Source organism: Myotis lucifugus, unplaced genomic scaffold, assembly GCF_000147115.1.
Source record: "Myotis lucifugus unplaced genomic scaffold, Myoluc2.0 scaffold_66, whole genome shotgun sequence".
Classification (NCBI taxonomy): Eukaryota; Metazoa; Chordata; class Mammalia; order Chiroptera; family Vespertilionidae; genus Myotis; species Myotis lucifugus.
This window is the reverse complement of record NW_005871114.1, coordinates 5503048-5516504: the sequence shown is the minus strand read 5'-3', so window position 1 is coordinate 5516504 and position 13457 is coordinate 5503048.

Below are 13457 nucleotides of genomic sequence, written 5' to 3'. Positions count from 1 at the left end.
AGAAAGTGAGATGTCTTTACCTCTTCTCTCTCCAATGTCAGCTGCCTTTCTCTGTATCTCTACACCATAACCTCTTCACCTGATGCTTCTCTCTCCAACTAAACTGGAAGAGTGCTATCTTTTTCTTACTGTCCCTCACATTGCTACTCGGCACATAGTAGGTGCTCAAGAAGAGCTCACTACATTGAAGGGGGAGCTTTCACCAATACACATATGAAAAAATGACTCCAATTTTACTCTCAAAGTTCAACCTCCACAGAAAAAAAAAAAAAAAAACCAGAAATCTCCCCCTCTTGGTAATCAAGTGTTTTTAAGTGGTGTTGGAATGAAACCAGCATATACATTTCCAGAGCTTTGCAATCATTAACTATTCTCCACCTTCCTGGAAAATGTGAACTTGGATAAGCTCCAAGCACCTTAGCAACAAGCCAGCAGCTCCCAACCAGAGCCCCCAGTCCTCTGGTGGGGCCAGAATCCCAGAGACAAAGCATTTTTTTTATCGACATAAACTGCCTTGCTTCCAAAGCTGGAATCCCAAGAACCAAGCTAATGAGAAGACTCAGTGCCAGGATGTCATATTGAGTTAGGATGGCCAACCCATGAACAGTCTGTTTTTCTGTGCTCAGCCCAGACTGAAGGAGACAGGGGGCAAACATATACAGTGGCTTCTGAAAGGCCCCAACACTTAACACTTGAACACCCAGACAATTGCTGTCTTTAGCTGGGAGTGTGGGAAAGGGCACCGACCGGGGAATGTTTTCTGAACGGACAGGCAGTGCCCTGCGCAGAGTAGCAGAGGCTGCCAGCTACAGGCTTGGGCAATGTGATGCCCGCAAACGCCTAAGGATGACAACCAGGGCTCTCTGCTTGATGAGCCTGCGGGTGAGACTCTACCCCTCTCCTCTCCTTCTAATCCCACCTCTACCGATGGCCTCGTCTAGGGCCCAACTGCTGGCACATTTAGGAGATGCAGCCTCAGCATAGCAATCGGGGCCCCTTCGTTTCAGGAGGTTAATTTACTTTTCTGAAAACTCCAACAGGAGGTGGCATTTCTCTGCATCCCATCCAGAATTACCTTCGAGTGTTTCCTGACTCTGAAACAGCTTAGGATGATTTAGCAAGCCAACCACAGAAGAGGGCTTCAATTTGCATTAAAAACAGTGAATGCTCTTTAAAATTTACTGAGCTCTACACATAGCAACATGCTAAACACCTCACGTCTGTCACCTCACTCAATCCTCACAAGAGGATTGGAATTTAGGAACATCATGAACCCATTTGACAAATAGAAAAGCAGAGGTTAAGAGAAACTAGCTTAGCAGTTCCCAGACCAGCAGCATTCCAGGGAACATGTTAGAAATGAGCATTTCTTATGCTCCATCCCAGACCTACTGAATCAGAAATGCCACGGACGGGGCCAGCAGTGAATTTCAACCAGCCCTACAGGTGATTATGATGCAACTTACCTAAAACCACACAGAAGCACTTTGACTCCAGAGCCCTGCTTCTAACCTCTGTGTAATACATGTATCTGGACACACAGATATAAATGGCCTCTCTCCCTTCTACAATCCCAAACTTCAAACTTACAGAATTGACCATCATTAATGGATGCTTGGCTACTGAAAAGGTCTGGTCAGATTCACAAGAGGTTAAAAAAAGGATAATTAGCCTGCCTTTTCTACATTAAGGCTTCTCTTTGACTTCATGGGGGCACTGTCACATTCCTCACAAGCATGAAGATTTTCTGAATTCTAAACATTGCACCCCACCCTAGCCACAAGACCATTCCCAGGGGCTACACCCCAGCCTTATGGAACCTTCATTTCACACCCAAGAAGGCAGACAGAGAATTCAAAAGAATGACGTGGAGAGTAGCTGATATTAAAAACTAGCAAATTAAAAGCATCTGTATTAATTTTCAAGGGCTGTCATAATAAGGTACCGAAAACTGGGGGGCTTAGAACAATGGAAATCTATTGTCACCCAGTTCTGGTGGGTAGAGTCTGAAATCAAGGTGTTGGCTCCCTCTGAAACCTGTAGAGCAGCGGTTCTCAACCTGTGGGTCGCGACCCTTTGGGGGTCGAACGACCCTTTCACAGGGGTCACCTAAGACCATCGGAAAACACATATATAATTAAATATTGTTTTTGTGATTAATCACTATGCTTTAATTATGTTCAATTTGTAACAATGAAAATACATCCTGCATATCAGATATTTACATTACGATTCATAACAGTAGCAAAATTACAGTTATGAAGTAGCAACAAAAATCATTTTATGGTTGGGGGTCACCACAACATGAGGAACTGTATTAAAGGGTTGTGGTATTAGGAAGGTTGAGAACCACTGCTGTAGAGGAAGGATCTTGCTCTGCCTCTTCCAGCTTCTGGTAGCCCCAGATGTTCCTTGTGACAGCAAAATTCACATGCAGTTCTCCCGTGTCTTCACATCATCTTCCCCCTGTATGTGTCTGTCTCTGTGTTCAAATTTCCGCTTTTAATAATAAGATCAGTCATATTGGATTAAAGGCCCACCTACTCCAGTATGACACCATCCTAATTAACTCCATCTGCAATTACCCTATCTATAATAATAAAAGCATAATATGCTAATTAGACCAGACAGCCAAATGACCTGCTGGACATCCTTCCAGATGTCCTTCTGGATGACCTTCCGGATGAAGCCCAGGCTGGGAGGGCTGAGGCAAGCCATCACGCCTGCGAGGGCTGAGCCCCTTGCAAGAATTTTGTGCATCAGGCCTCTAGTTTCCAAATAAGGTCATATTCTGAGGTACTAGGGCAGTGGTTCTCAACCTGTGGGTCGAGACCCTTTTGGGAGTTGAACAACCCTTTCACAGGGGTCGCCTAAGACCATTGGAAAACACATATATAATTACATATTGTTTTTGTGATTAATCACTATGCTTTAATTATGTTCAATTTGTAACAATGAAATTGGGGTCACCACAACATGAGAAACTGTATTAAAGGGTTGCGGCATTAGGAAGGTTGAGAACCACTGTACTAGGGGGTTAGGACTTCAACATGCATTGGTGGGGCAGGGGAGGGGGAAGGGGCACATAATTTAACCATAACATGAAACGGGGAATTAGACTACAGAAGTTTTCATACATGGTGTTTGCTGCAAGACCATTTTAGAGATTTTTAGACTAACATCAACTGGGCCATCTACCTGAGGATAGTTTCCATCATGGCTGATGATCAGAACCATCTGGTATTTGTTATGAGAGCTTCACAAGCCTCATCCCAGACAACCTAAATCAGAAAGAGATTCAGAGATTTGTATGTTAATAAGCACCCTTGTGATTCTAATGTAGCCAGCCCTTCAGTGATCCCAAAATTGGGAAGCATTGTTCTAGTCAACCTCATGGGATGCTCAACATTCTGGCCCATGTGAGAACCAAGTACCTCTGAGGTGGTATCCAGATTCCCTCAACACTCCAGCCCTCATGATGCCCTTCCAAGCCAGATGATTTCATTGAGTGGGAGTCAAGTTGAACCAGATTCCCTGGAATCCATCTCCACTAACCCAATAACTTCTCCCCTTCAGAAAAACATAGACAGGGAGGCCACCAACAGCTGGTGCCCAGCTCAAGGAGGAAAACACCCAAAGCACTGTCATTGCTCTGAGCTGAGCCTAGGAGAGCAGCCACATAGAACACAGAGGAGAAGCAGAAGTCACCAAGGAGACACTTCAGGGCAGGACTAGCACCACATCTGCCCTGACAGCCACACCTCTTCCCCAACAGACTCTCAGCAGCCAAGACAAGGGAATCATAGCTATATTAACCGCACTTGCTAGAAGGAGAGATAAGGAGTATTACATGGCAACAAAGAACAATAAAATGAGCCCTGGACTGGGTGTCTAGATTCACCAACTCATTCTACATCTCAGAAGCCCCATTTCTTCATCTGTTTGGTTCACTGGAAGGTGACTCATTATAAGGATACAGGTCCCATGAAATGCAAGGGAGAGAAAGAATTCCCTGCCTTCATGAGAACCAAGAAGATACTAAGAACTGCGATTCTCTTTTAAGGGCTGCATGACCCATCTCTTCTCCCTGTGCCTCTGCTCACTTCTTCCTTACTCTTGGTTAAAGGACTTTCTCTGCAAGTACCTCAGCGTATACGGCAATCATCCTAGTTGATTTAGTCCCCGAGACTACATAGCTTTTCAACTCAGTTCCCTGCAGCTCAATGGCTCAGTTCCTCAATGTTCCAATTCCAATCCCAGAGGAATCCAAGCCCACCTTGGGTCAGACAACCTTCCTTTACCCAATTAGGTATGACTGACCAGTATGTCACACAGTATAAACCCAGGCACCTCAGCTGGCACCTCCTTAAGGGCTGTGGATGGAAGCAGCACCATATTGGGGCCAGTGGGTGGGCAGCACCCCAAGGCATGTCTATTGCAGTAATACCAAAAAGTCATCACCAATTTTCAAGCATTTCCTAGATGGCAGATACATCATACTAGATGAGCTACATTAGTACATATAATCCTCATTTCAAACATGCAAGCTCATTATTGCAAATATGGAACCCAAGGCTTACAGAACTCAGGTTGCTTGTCTAAGATCACTCAGCGAGTAAGGGATGGAGAAGGAATTTCAGTTCATATTGCTGGATTCCATAGCAGTGCATTTTCCCTTTTGCCATCTAGCCTAAGGCACTTAGGCCAGGAAATTATACCATCTCATCCCATTAAGAAAAAACAATGGAGGTTAACAATCTCTACCCTGCCATCTGCCAGATTATATTGATGATAAACTAAAATCACAAACTGAAAGGTGTATTGGGAAAGCTGTACAAAGTTAAATTGGGTAGCAGTCTTGAGCATGCCTGCTACCACGATCCCACAGCGTGATGTTTGCTCATTGGGCATTTTTCCCTGAGGACTGTGGGGCATTTACTCACCTCTCCTATGAGGCTAAAATTGGTCTACCCATAGCAGAGGTCTTAGCAGCTGTCCAAGACCCCCTGGGAAGAATCATCCACTGCCTACAGGCTGGTGGTATGACCCCCACATAAATAGGGTCTGAATACTCAACCCGGAACTTGATACTCTAAGGCAACTGCTGTTTGAATTAGAGTAACTTTCTTGTTTTTCATAAGAAATTTAGCCTACAATGCCAAAAATTTGGTCAACTGGGCTCAAATTGGGTAGAACAGAGCACAACCACTGTCACAGGCAATTCTCTATTGTAATGCCACTCTTCAAACCCCAAGATGGGAGTCAGGCCCATGGAGTTTTTGTCCCAGAAGGGAGGTGTGTTTGAGAGACTCATTCACACTCTGACATGGTGGGGAAGATCTCAAGCCATGGAACAGACCAAGCCTTTTGGCCCTTATGATGCTTCATGTTATGTGTCACTTGGCGAGGCTATGGTGCCAAGTTAGTTGTTCAGTCAAACACTAGTCTAGATCAGCAATTTTCAACCAATGTGCTGTGGCCAAGAATTTTTAAAACATGCAATTCCTGCCTATTTAGTCAGGTGCACTGACCTCTTTTCCCTTAGATTGTCAAGTTTAAAAAATGACAACAGCCAACATAACAACAACCATCCAGTATGAATCAATCAAAATTATACAAATTTTTTTTTGTCAGGTTGACAAAAAATATTTTTTGGTGTGCCGCAGAATTTTAGTAATTAGTATATTTATTTATTTTTAATATATTTTTATTGATCTCAGAGAGGAAGGGAGAGGTAAAGAGAGATAGAAACATCAATGATGAGAGAGAACCATTGACTGGCTGCCTCCTGCATGCCCCCTACTGGGGATCGAGCCCACAACCTGGGCATGTGCCCCTGACCAGAATTGAACCCGGGACTCTTCAGTCCACAGGCTGATGCTCTGTCCACTGAGCCAAACCAGCCAGGGCAGTAATTAGTTTATATGTGCTGTGAGGTGAAAAAGGTTGAGAAACACTGGTCTAGATGTTGCTGTGATAGCATTTTGCAGATGTGATTAACATTTACAAGGAGTTGACTTTAAGTAAAACAGATTACCCTCTAGAACAGGGGTCCTCAAACTACGGCCTGCGGGCCACATGCAAATACAAATATTGTATTTGTTCCCATTTTGTTTTTTTACTTCAAAATAAGATATGTGCAGTGTGCATAGGAATTTGTTCATAGTTTTTTTTTAAACTATAGTCTGGCCTCCAACGGTCTGAGGGACAGTGAACTGGCCCCCTGTTTAAAAAATTTGAGGACCCCTGCTCTAGAATGTAAGTGAGCTTCATCCAATCAATAGAAGGCATTAAAAGCAAAAATTAAGCTTTCCCAGGGAAGAAGTAATTCTGCCTCAAGAAATCTAGCCTGTCCTACAGATTTCAGACTCAAGACTTTAATATCAACTCTTACCTGGATTTCTAGCTTGCTGGTCTGAAATAATGGCTCTCTCGCTCTCTAATTCAATGCTCAAGAATTGGGCTACTGGTGGTGGCCTGATGACACTGACTAACTACTGCAGGTGGGGCACTGGGCCAGACTAGGAGAGGGAAGCAGACCATGATGTACCATGGCCAGATCAGGTGTTATAGACTGAGTCACTCCTCCTTCCATAGGCTCCTGACTCTCCCCCAGAGACTCAAAGAGTTCACTGAGGTTGGTAGGTTGGTATAGATCCTCACTACTTAAAATGTGGACCATAGACCAGCTGTATGGGCATCACCTGGGAGGGTATTAGAAATGCAGAAGCTCAGGTCCCACCTCAGACCAACTGAATCAGAATCTGTGTTTTAACAAGGTTCCTCAGTTATTCACAGAAAACTCAAGAGGCCCTGTGATTGAAGGCAGCCTGAAATTCCAGGATGAACACTGGAATGTTAACAGATATGGCTGGAGTTCCTGACTGGACTCTAGAACAGCTATGAGCACTTGGGCAAAACTAACAAGGAAACAGACATGTTCAGAACTAATAAGAATAGGGTAGTTGGTGAGGTTTCACTATGTGCCAGGCAATTTGTATGTCTCTGGAAAATGTCTACTCAGGTCCTTTGCCTATTTTTAAATTGGGTTATTTGTTTTGTTTTGCTTTTGCTCTTGGGTTGTATGTATTCCTTACATATAACTCAATATTAATTTTTTTGGATATTAACCCCTTATCAGATAAATAATTTGCAAATATTTTCTCCCATTCCATAGTTTGCCTTTCATTTTGTTGATGGTTTCTTTTGCTGTGCGGAAGCTTTTTAGTTTAATGTAGTCCCATTTGCTTATTTTGGCTTTGCCACCTGTGTTTTTAATGTCACGTTAAAAAAAATTGCCAAGATCAACATCAAGGAGATTTTTTCTTATGTTTTCTTCTCAGAGTTTTATGCTTTCAGGTCTTATATTTGTCTTCAACTTATTTAGAATTAATTTTTGTGCGTGGTGTAAGATAAGGGTCCAATTTCTTTTCTTTCTTTTTTTTTTTTTTTGCATATGGATATCCAGTTTTCCTAACACCATTTATTGAAGAAACTATCCTTTCCTTTTTATGGATTCTCGGCACCCTTGTTAAAGATCAGTTGACCATACATGCATGGTTTATTTCTGGGATCTCTATTGGACTGTACCTGGTTCTGCTCACCTGTAAATCTCAAGAGTCTAACCCAGTGCCTGACACACAGCCAGCACCTAGTAACTGTTAGATGTGAGGAAGATGATCATTTGAAGCTCTCAGTCATTACCACCCATCCCCTCTCCCCACACAGAAGTTGGAGAAGGGGCTTTGGCCCAAAGGAAGAAACCAGCCTCCCCTTGATTAATAAATAACAAACAAGACAGCTGCCAAAACAGCATACCTTGGGTTTATCCATTTCAATCATTGCTACTGGGGGCCATAATGAGCACAAATAACAGTTTATCATCCTAATGACTGTTAGTTTTACAAAGTTGAACTGCTACCTCCAAAACATAGAAGATAAATCATGTATTTAAATTGAAAATGTGGAACATGTGTCAACATCACTATGGCTTTTCCAAAACTTCAGATTAAAAAGGAATAAAACTAAGTTGAATCCTTCTATGTTTAAGGCACTGCAAGGTTGATTCAAACACCAGCAATGTTGACCTGAACGGGCAAATTATTCAGTTATATAATGGATTAGACAAGTTCTTGTGAGCAAATTCTCCTTTCAATATGAAAACCTTCTTTCAGAAGCCAGCATCATTTTAATAAGGGACTAATTTAGTGGTAAATGAAAGGATCCATTGCAATTCAGAGCCCTACCTCGTGTGGTCTGCTTAGGAACCTATTGCAAAGTCTTCATCCCAGGCCACTTGGCTATGATGGTGTTTAAATAAAGGCATCTCTTTTACAAATTAGGTTGCCATTTATCAAAGCTGCAATTCTTCCCCTTAGGGTCCAATTTTATGTTCATTTGCTTGTGTACCAAGTCTCAGTTGATCTTTATTACCCCCAAATATAAATATGCCTCCAACTTTGATTTAGGGCCAAAGATTTCTAAAAGCAAGTCAGACTTCGGAATGTTGTTCTTTCCTGTAGGAAGGGCTTATCAAATCTCATCACACCCATATTGATTTTGTGAAAATAAACTCACGCGAAAACCAATAAGAAGCCCAGCTTTTGGGACCAGTGACAGTGAAAACATCATGATGTAGCTGTGAGCTCTACTGGCAAAGGTTTCTTCTACTCATCAAAAACAGCAAAGAATCTGCTAAGAGACATTCAATTCTCCTGAAATTCTGGATTTCCCAAAGCAAATATAATTTGAAGCAGAGATGTCCAATAGCCCAGTTCAATCATTTGGATTAAAATAATTGATTTCAAAAGGAAGGACTTCTCTGGACAGAGGAATAATCATGTTTACAGTTGTCCTATTAGACATTTGCGTTTTGCTTGACAATCTGTTCACAAGAAGACAGAAATTTTGGGAAATTAACCAGTTAACTGCCACGATATATTGAATTTAATTTAAAAAAAGGTCTGCCGCTTGCATCTATATTTGTACACGCTCATAGTGTACAAATGGTTAAAGGAAGAATTTTTTTCAATGCTCATTGTCAATCTCCCTGCTGAGACCTCTAAAGAGAAATGATCTATTTGTGCTTCAGTTCAATCTTCTGCTTCCTAGCTTCATGCATTAAGGAAAACAGAAAGGTCAACTTTTCTCTGCTAGACAAAGTCTGGCCCAATATTGATTATTGAGGGCCAAGTCCTCAGATAAGTGCTTTACATGTGATATACCATAAATTTTCACAACGACCTAATAAGACAGGTATATATGTCAGCTCCATTGTATAAAGATAATGAGGCTCAAAGGGGTTGCATAACTTATAAAGACATGGCCTGGACTTTTGTTAAATTCCTCCTGTTTCTCCGCCCCCCCCTCCCCCGCCCCATGGTCTGTCTGACTCAGTAGGTTTGCCTCCCCAACTTTGGGTTATTTACTGCTGGTATTAGGGCAGTGCCTTGGGTCTGCCCCCATGAAATTTTTCCTTCCCCACAGTCTTCCTCATCCTCCCTCCAGGCTGAGAGTGCTTGCTCCAGGCTGTCTTCTAGATCCCATCTTCTCAGGGCTATTCAGGACAGCCTCTCTGAGCGGATTACATGCCCTGGAGGGTAGGGCCTGTGACTCTCTCCAGGGTCTACAACAACACATCAAGGTTCTTGAAAACGTGGTACATGACAGATTGAGGTTTATATCCCCTCGTCTAAGTCTCACTTATCTCATATAGGAAATACCCTCATCTTGAGACTCCTTCTATGCCATCATTCAAGTCACAGATAAAAATATTCATTCAAACCCACAGTCCCTATTTGTCACCCAACAAGAGAGACCAGCTCCACTGGACAGGAAGGAAGAACAAGAAAAGGAAAAAAAAGGAGAGAAGAGAGATGGTGAGGATGGAGGTGGGGGTTTTGGGGGTTGGGGTTAGTTCTGTTTATATCCAGCAGCAAACCCCTACTGTATTGTATAAAGGCCCAGAAAAATAAATTTTGAATTTGGGGGGGGGGCGGAGAAACAGGAGGAATTTAACAAAATTGCAATTATTAACTTCTTACTTATTGTTTATTTTAATTGCATTTTGTTTTTCTTTATTTCTTTACTTAAGAACAGGACACAGTAAAACCAAACCAACTTAGCTGAGCTCTGGGTGGCCAAAGAAAAGTTGATCTGTGACATTTATAGATTAACAAGGCCCACTCTCTACTACAGAAATAGGTGAACAAATTGACTTTTTGGGTTCTAAATTAAGCTACTAAAAATCCAAGTGAGCAGTTGCATACACACACACACACACACACACACACACACACACACACACAAAACAACTTCCCAGTTTGGAGTCCCTTTTGGATTCATATACTGCCCAGACACACCGTGGCTCCATGGAAAGAGCACTAGACTTGGTGGGCTTTCCCCAATCCTCCACACTGACAAGCTGTGTGACCTTTGAAAAGTGATTTACCCTCTCTGAACTTCAGTTTCCTATAACATAAGAATAATTTGAATTTCACCTTAGAGGGTTGTTGTGAGAATTAAATGTTATTAGTACACAAAAAATCCTCTATAAATATTAATTAAATTCTGGTGCTAATGGCCTCTGATAAACACACTGCTCTCCTGAAGTTTTCTGAATATCCCATAACTCCTCTAGGCAATTCACCCAGTTTGCATACATCAAAGGTCCTAGTATACCTATTACTTGTTCCTGTTGGCCTACCCTCCTCCTCTATCCTCCACAAGATTCCATTCTCTTATTTAACTAAACTAAGTTGAGAGACAAGCAAATGAGTCTTTAGTTGAAGGTAATTCTCATTTAAGTACAATGGCCAGCCCCACCGGCATGGCTTAGTGGTTGAGCATGGAGCTATGAACCAGGAGATTGAGGTTCGATTCCCAGTCTGGGCACGTGCCCGGGTTGTGGGCTCGATCCCCAGTGTGGGGCATGCAGGAGGCAGCCAATCAATGATTCTCTCTCATCATTGGTGTTTCTAACTCTATCTCCCTCTTCCTTCTTCTCTGAAATCAATATATATATATATATATATATATATATATATATATATATAATTATTGATTTTTTTACAGAGAGGAAGGGAGAAGGAGAGTGATAGAGAGCTAGAAACATTGATGAGAGAGAAACATTGATTCAGCTGCTTCCTGCACACTCCCCACTGGGGATGTGCCCGCAACCAAGGTACATGCCCTTGACCAGAATCGAACCTGGGACCCTTCAGTCCACAGGCCAATGCTCCATTCACTGAGCCAAACAAGTCAGGGATATATATATATATATATATATATATATATATATATATATCTACACTAATAAAAGAGAAACATGGTAATTAGCGTACGACCGCTACCCTTTTCATTGGCTAATCAATGAGTATATGCAAATTAACTGACAACCAAGATGGCGGCTAATTTGCATATGTCGGCTCCAAGCCACAGACTGAGGCTTTAGGCCTGGGTAAGGGAGGAGCCAGCCAGCAATCTTTGAGCCAGCGATGTTGATGGCGGTGATGGTGGGGGCGGGGGGGGGGGGAACTGGGGTGAGCCAGCCATCCATCATAGATGGCAGCAGCAGAGGGGAGCTGGGGGTGCCCTGGCCCAGGCCTAAAGCCTTGGCCAGAGGCTTTAGGCTTAGGTCGGGGAGGAGCCAGCCAGCAATTGTTGATGGCTGCGGAGATGGGGAACCAGGGCGGAGCCAGCCAGCGATCAGCTGAGGTGGGAGCTGGGGGTCCCCAGTCCAGGCCTAACGCCTTAGCCAGAGGCTTTAGGCTTGGGCCGGGGAGGAGCCAGCCAGCGATCCTCGATGGCGGCAGCGGCGGCGGCGGGGAGCTGGGGGTGCCCCGGCACAGGCCTAAAACCTCGGCCTGAGGCTTTAGGCCTGGGTCAGGGAGGAGCCAGCCAGCGATCTTGGCTCAGTGGATAATGCCTCGGTCTGCCCAATGCAGATTCTGGGTTCAATTCTGACCAAGGGCATGTACCTAGGTTGCAAGTTCCTCCCTGGCTCCGGCCCAGGTCAGGGCTCATGCAGGAGGCAACCAATCAAAGTGTTCCTCTCACTTTGATGTTTCTCTCTGTCTTTCCCTTTCTCTTCCACATTCTCTAAAAATCAATGGAAACATATCCCCAGGTGAGGATAAAGAAAGAAAGAAATGTCATATCCTATGAAAGACACTTCTTGAAAATGCCTAAAGAAAGTTGTCATTTTTTTCATGGTAAAGGGACTGGAGTCCATGTTGATGAAAACACCTTGGTGGCTGCGGTGACTGGCAGTGGCTGCAACAGTGCGGTGATGGGGCTGGTGCCTTCCCCTGATCAGCCCGGTTGACTCCCACAAAGGGAGGCCAGACTGTGGCTTAGGCCCGCTCCCCAAGGGGAGCAGGGAGCAGGTAGTAGGACATCCCCTAGGGCTCCCAGTATGTGAGCAGTGTTAGTCCTGATTTCCTCACCTCCCCAGTGCACAAATTTTTGTGCACCGGGCCCCTAGTATATATATATATATATTTTAAAAGTACAATGGCCACAAGCACCTGGATAGCTTTTCAGCTTTGCCACATATAGACTCTGGGCAACCAGTTCAGCTGTGTTTGCTTTGCAGCGAGTCTTAATCTCCTTCTCTTTACTTTTCTCCTCTGTAAACTCAGATAATTGAGGCAGATGGTTGGCAAACTCCTGTTCAGCCTAATCAGTCAATGGGTCTCCAGCATTTATCTGTCTCAGTAAATGCCACCTCATCCAACCTAAGAGACTGGAGATTTCTCTTCCCAAGTCCTTCGCCTTCAACTTTCATGCCTCTCCAGAATCTTTCTCATCTTGGCCTCTTCCCCAAAGTTTAATCCCCAACTTGGATGCCAGATCTACTCCAACATTAGGAAATCCTCAGTACAAACCATATGCAGATTTTAAAATTGATCTTACTCAAATCCTACTCATTACACAAAGGTTTTGAGGTGACAGAATAAGATAGGATCAGATTAATTACAGTACACGGTTATAACACCAGATTAGATGCAGATGAAGTCACTAACTGGGCCTTTAATTGGCCAAATGAGGCATTCCACAGGGTCTCTCTGTCCTTCCTTGCTGACTGCAGGTTATAAATAAACTAGTGGCCTGGTGCAAGAAGTTCATGCACATTAAAAGAGAATTAATGAGAAGAAATATTTTAATATTGCTACTTGCCCTTTCTCTATAATAAAAGTGTCAGATATGAAAGAAAATTAGTAAAATATATCTAAAATCTCCCTCCTGTCAGAGTCTGGGGCATGCTGCAGGACCTAGCAGGGGTGGGCAAACTTTTTGACTCGAGGGCCACAATGGGTTCTTAAACTGGACCGGAGGGCCGGAACAAAAGCATGGATGGAGTGTTTGTGTGAACTAATATAAATTCAAAGTAAACATCATTACATAAAAGGGTACGGTCTTTTTTTTTTTTTAGTTTTATTCGTTTCAAACGGGCC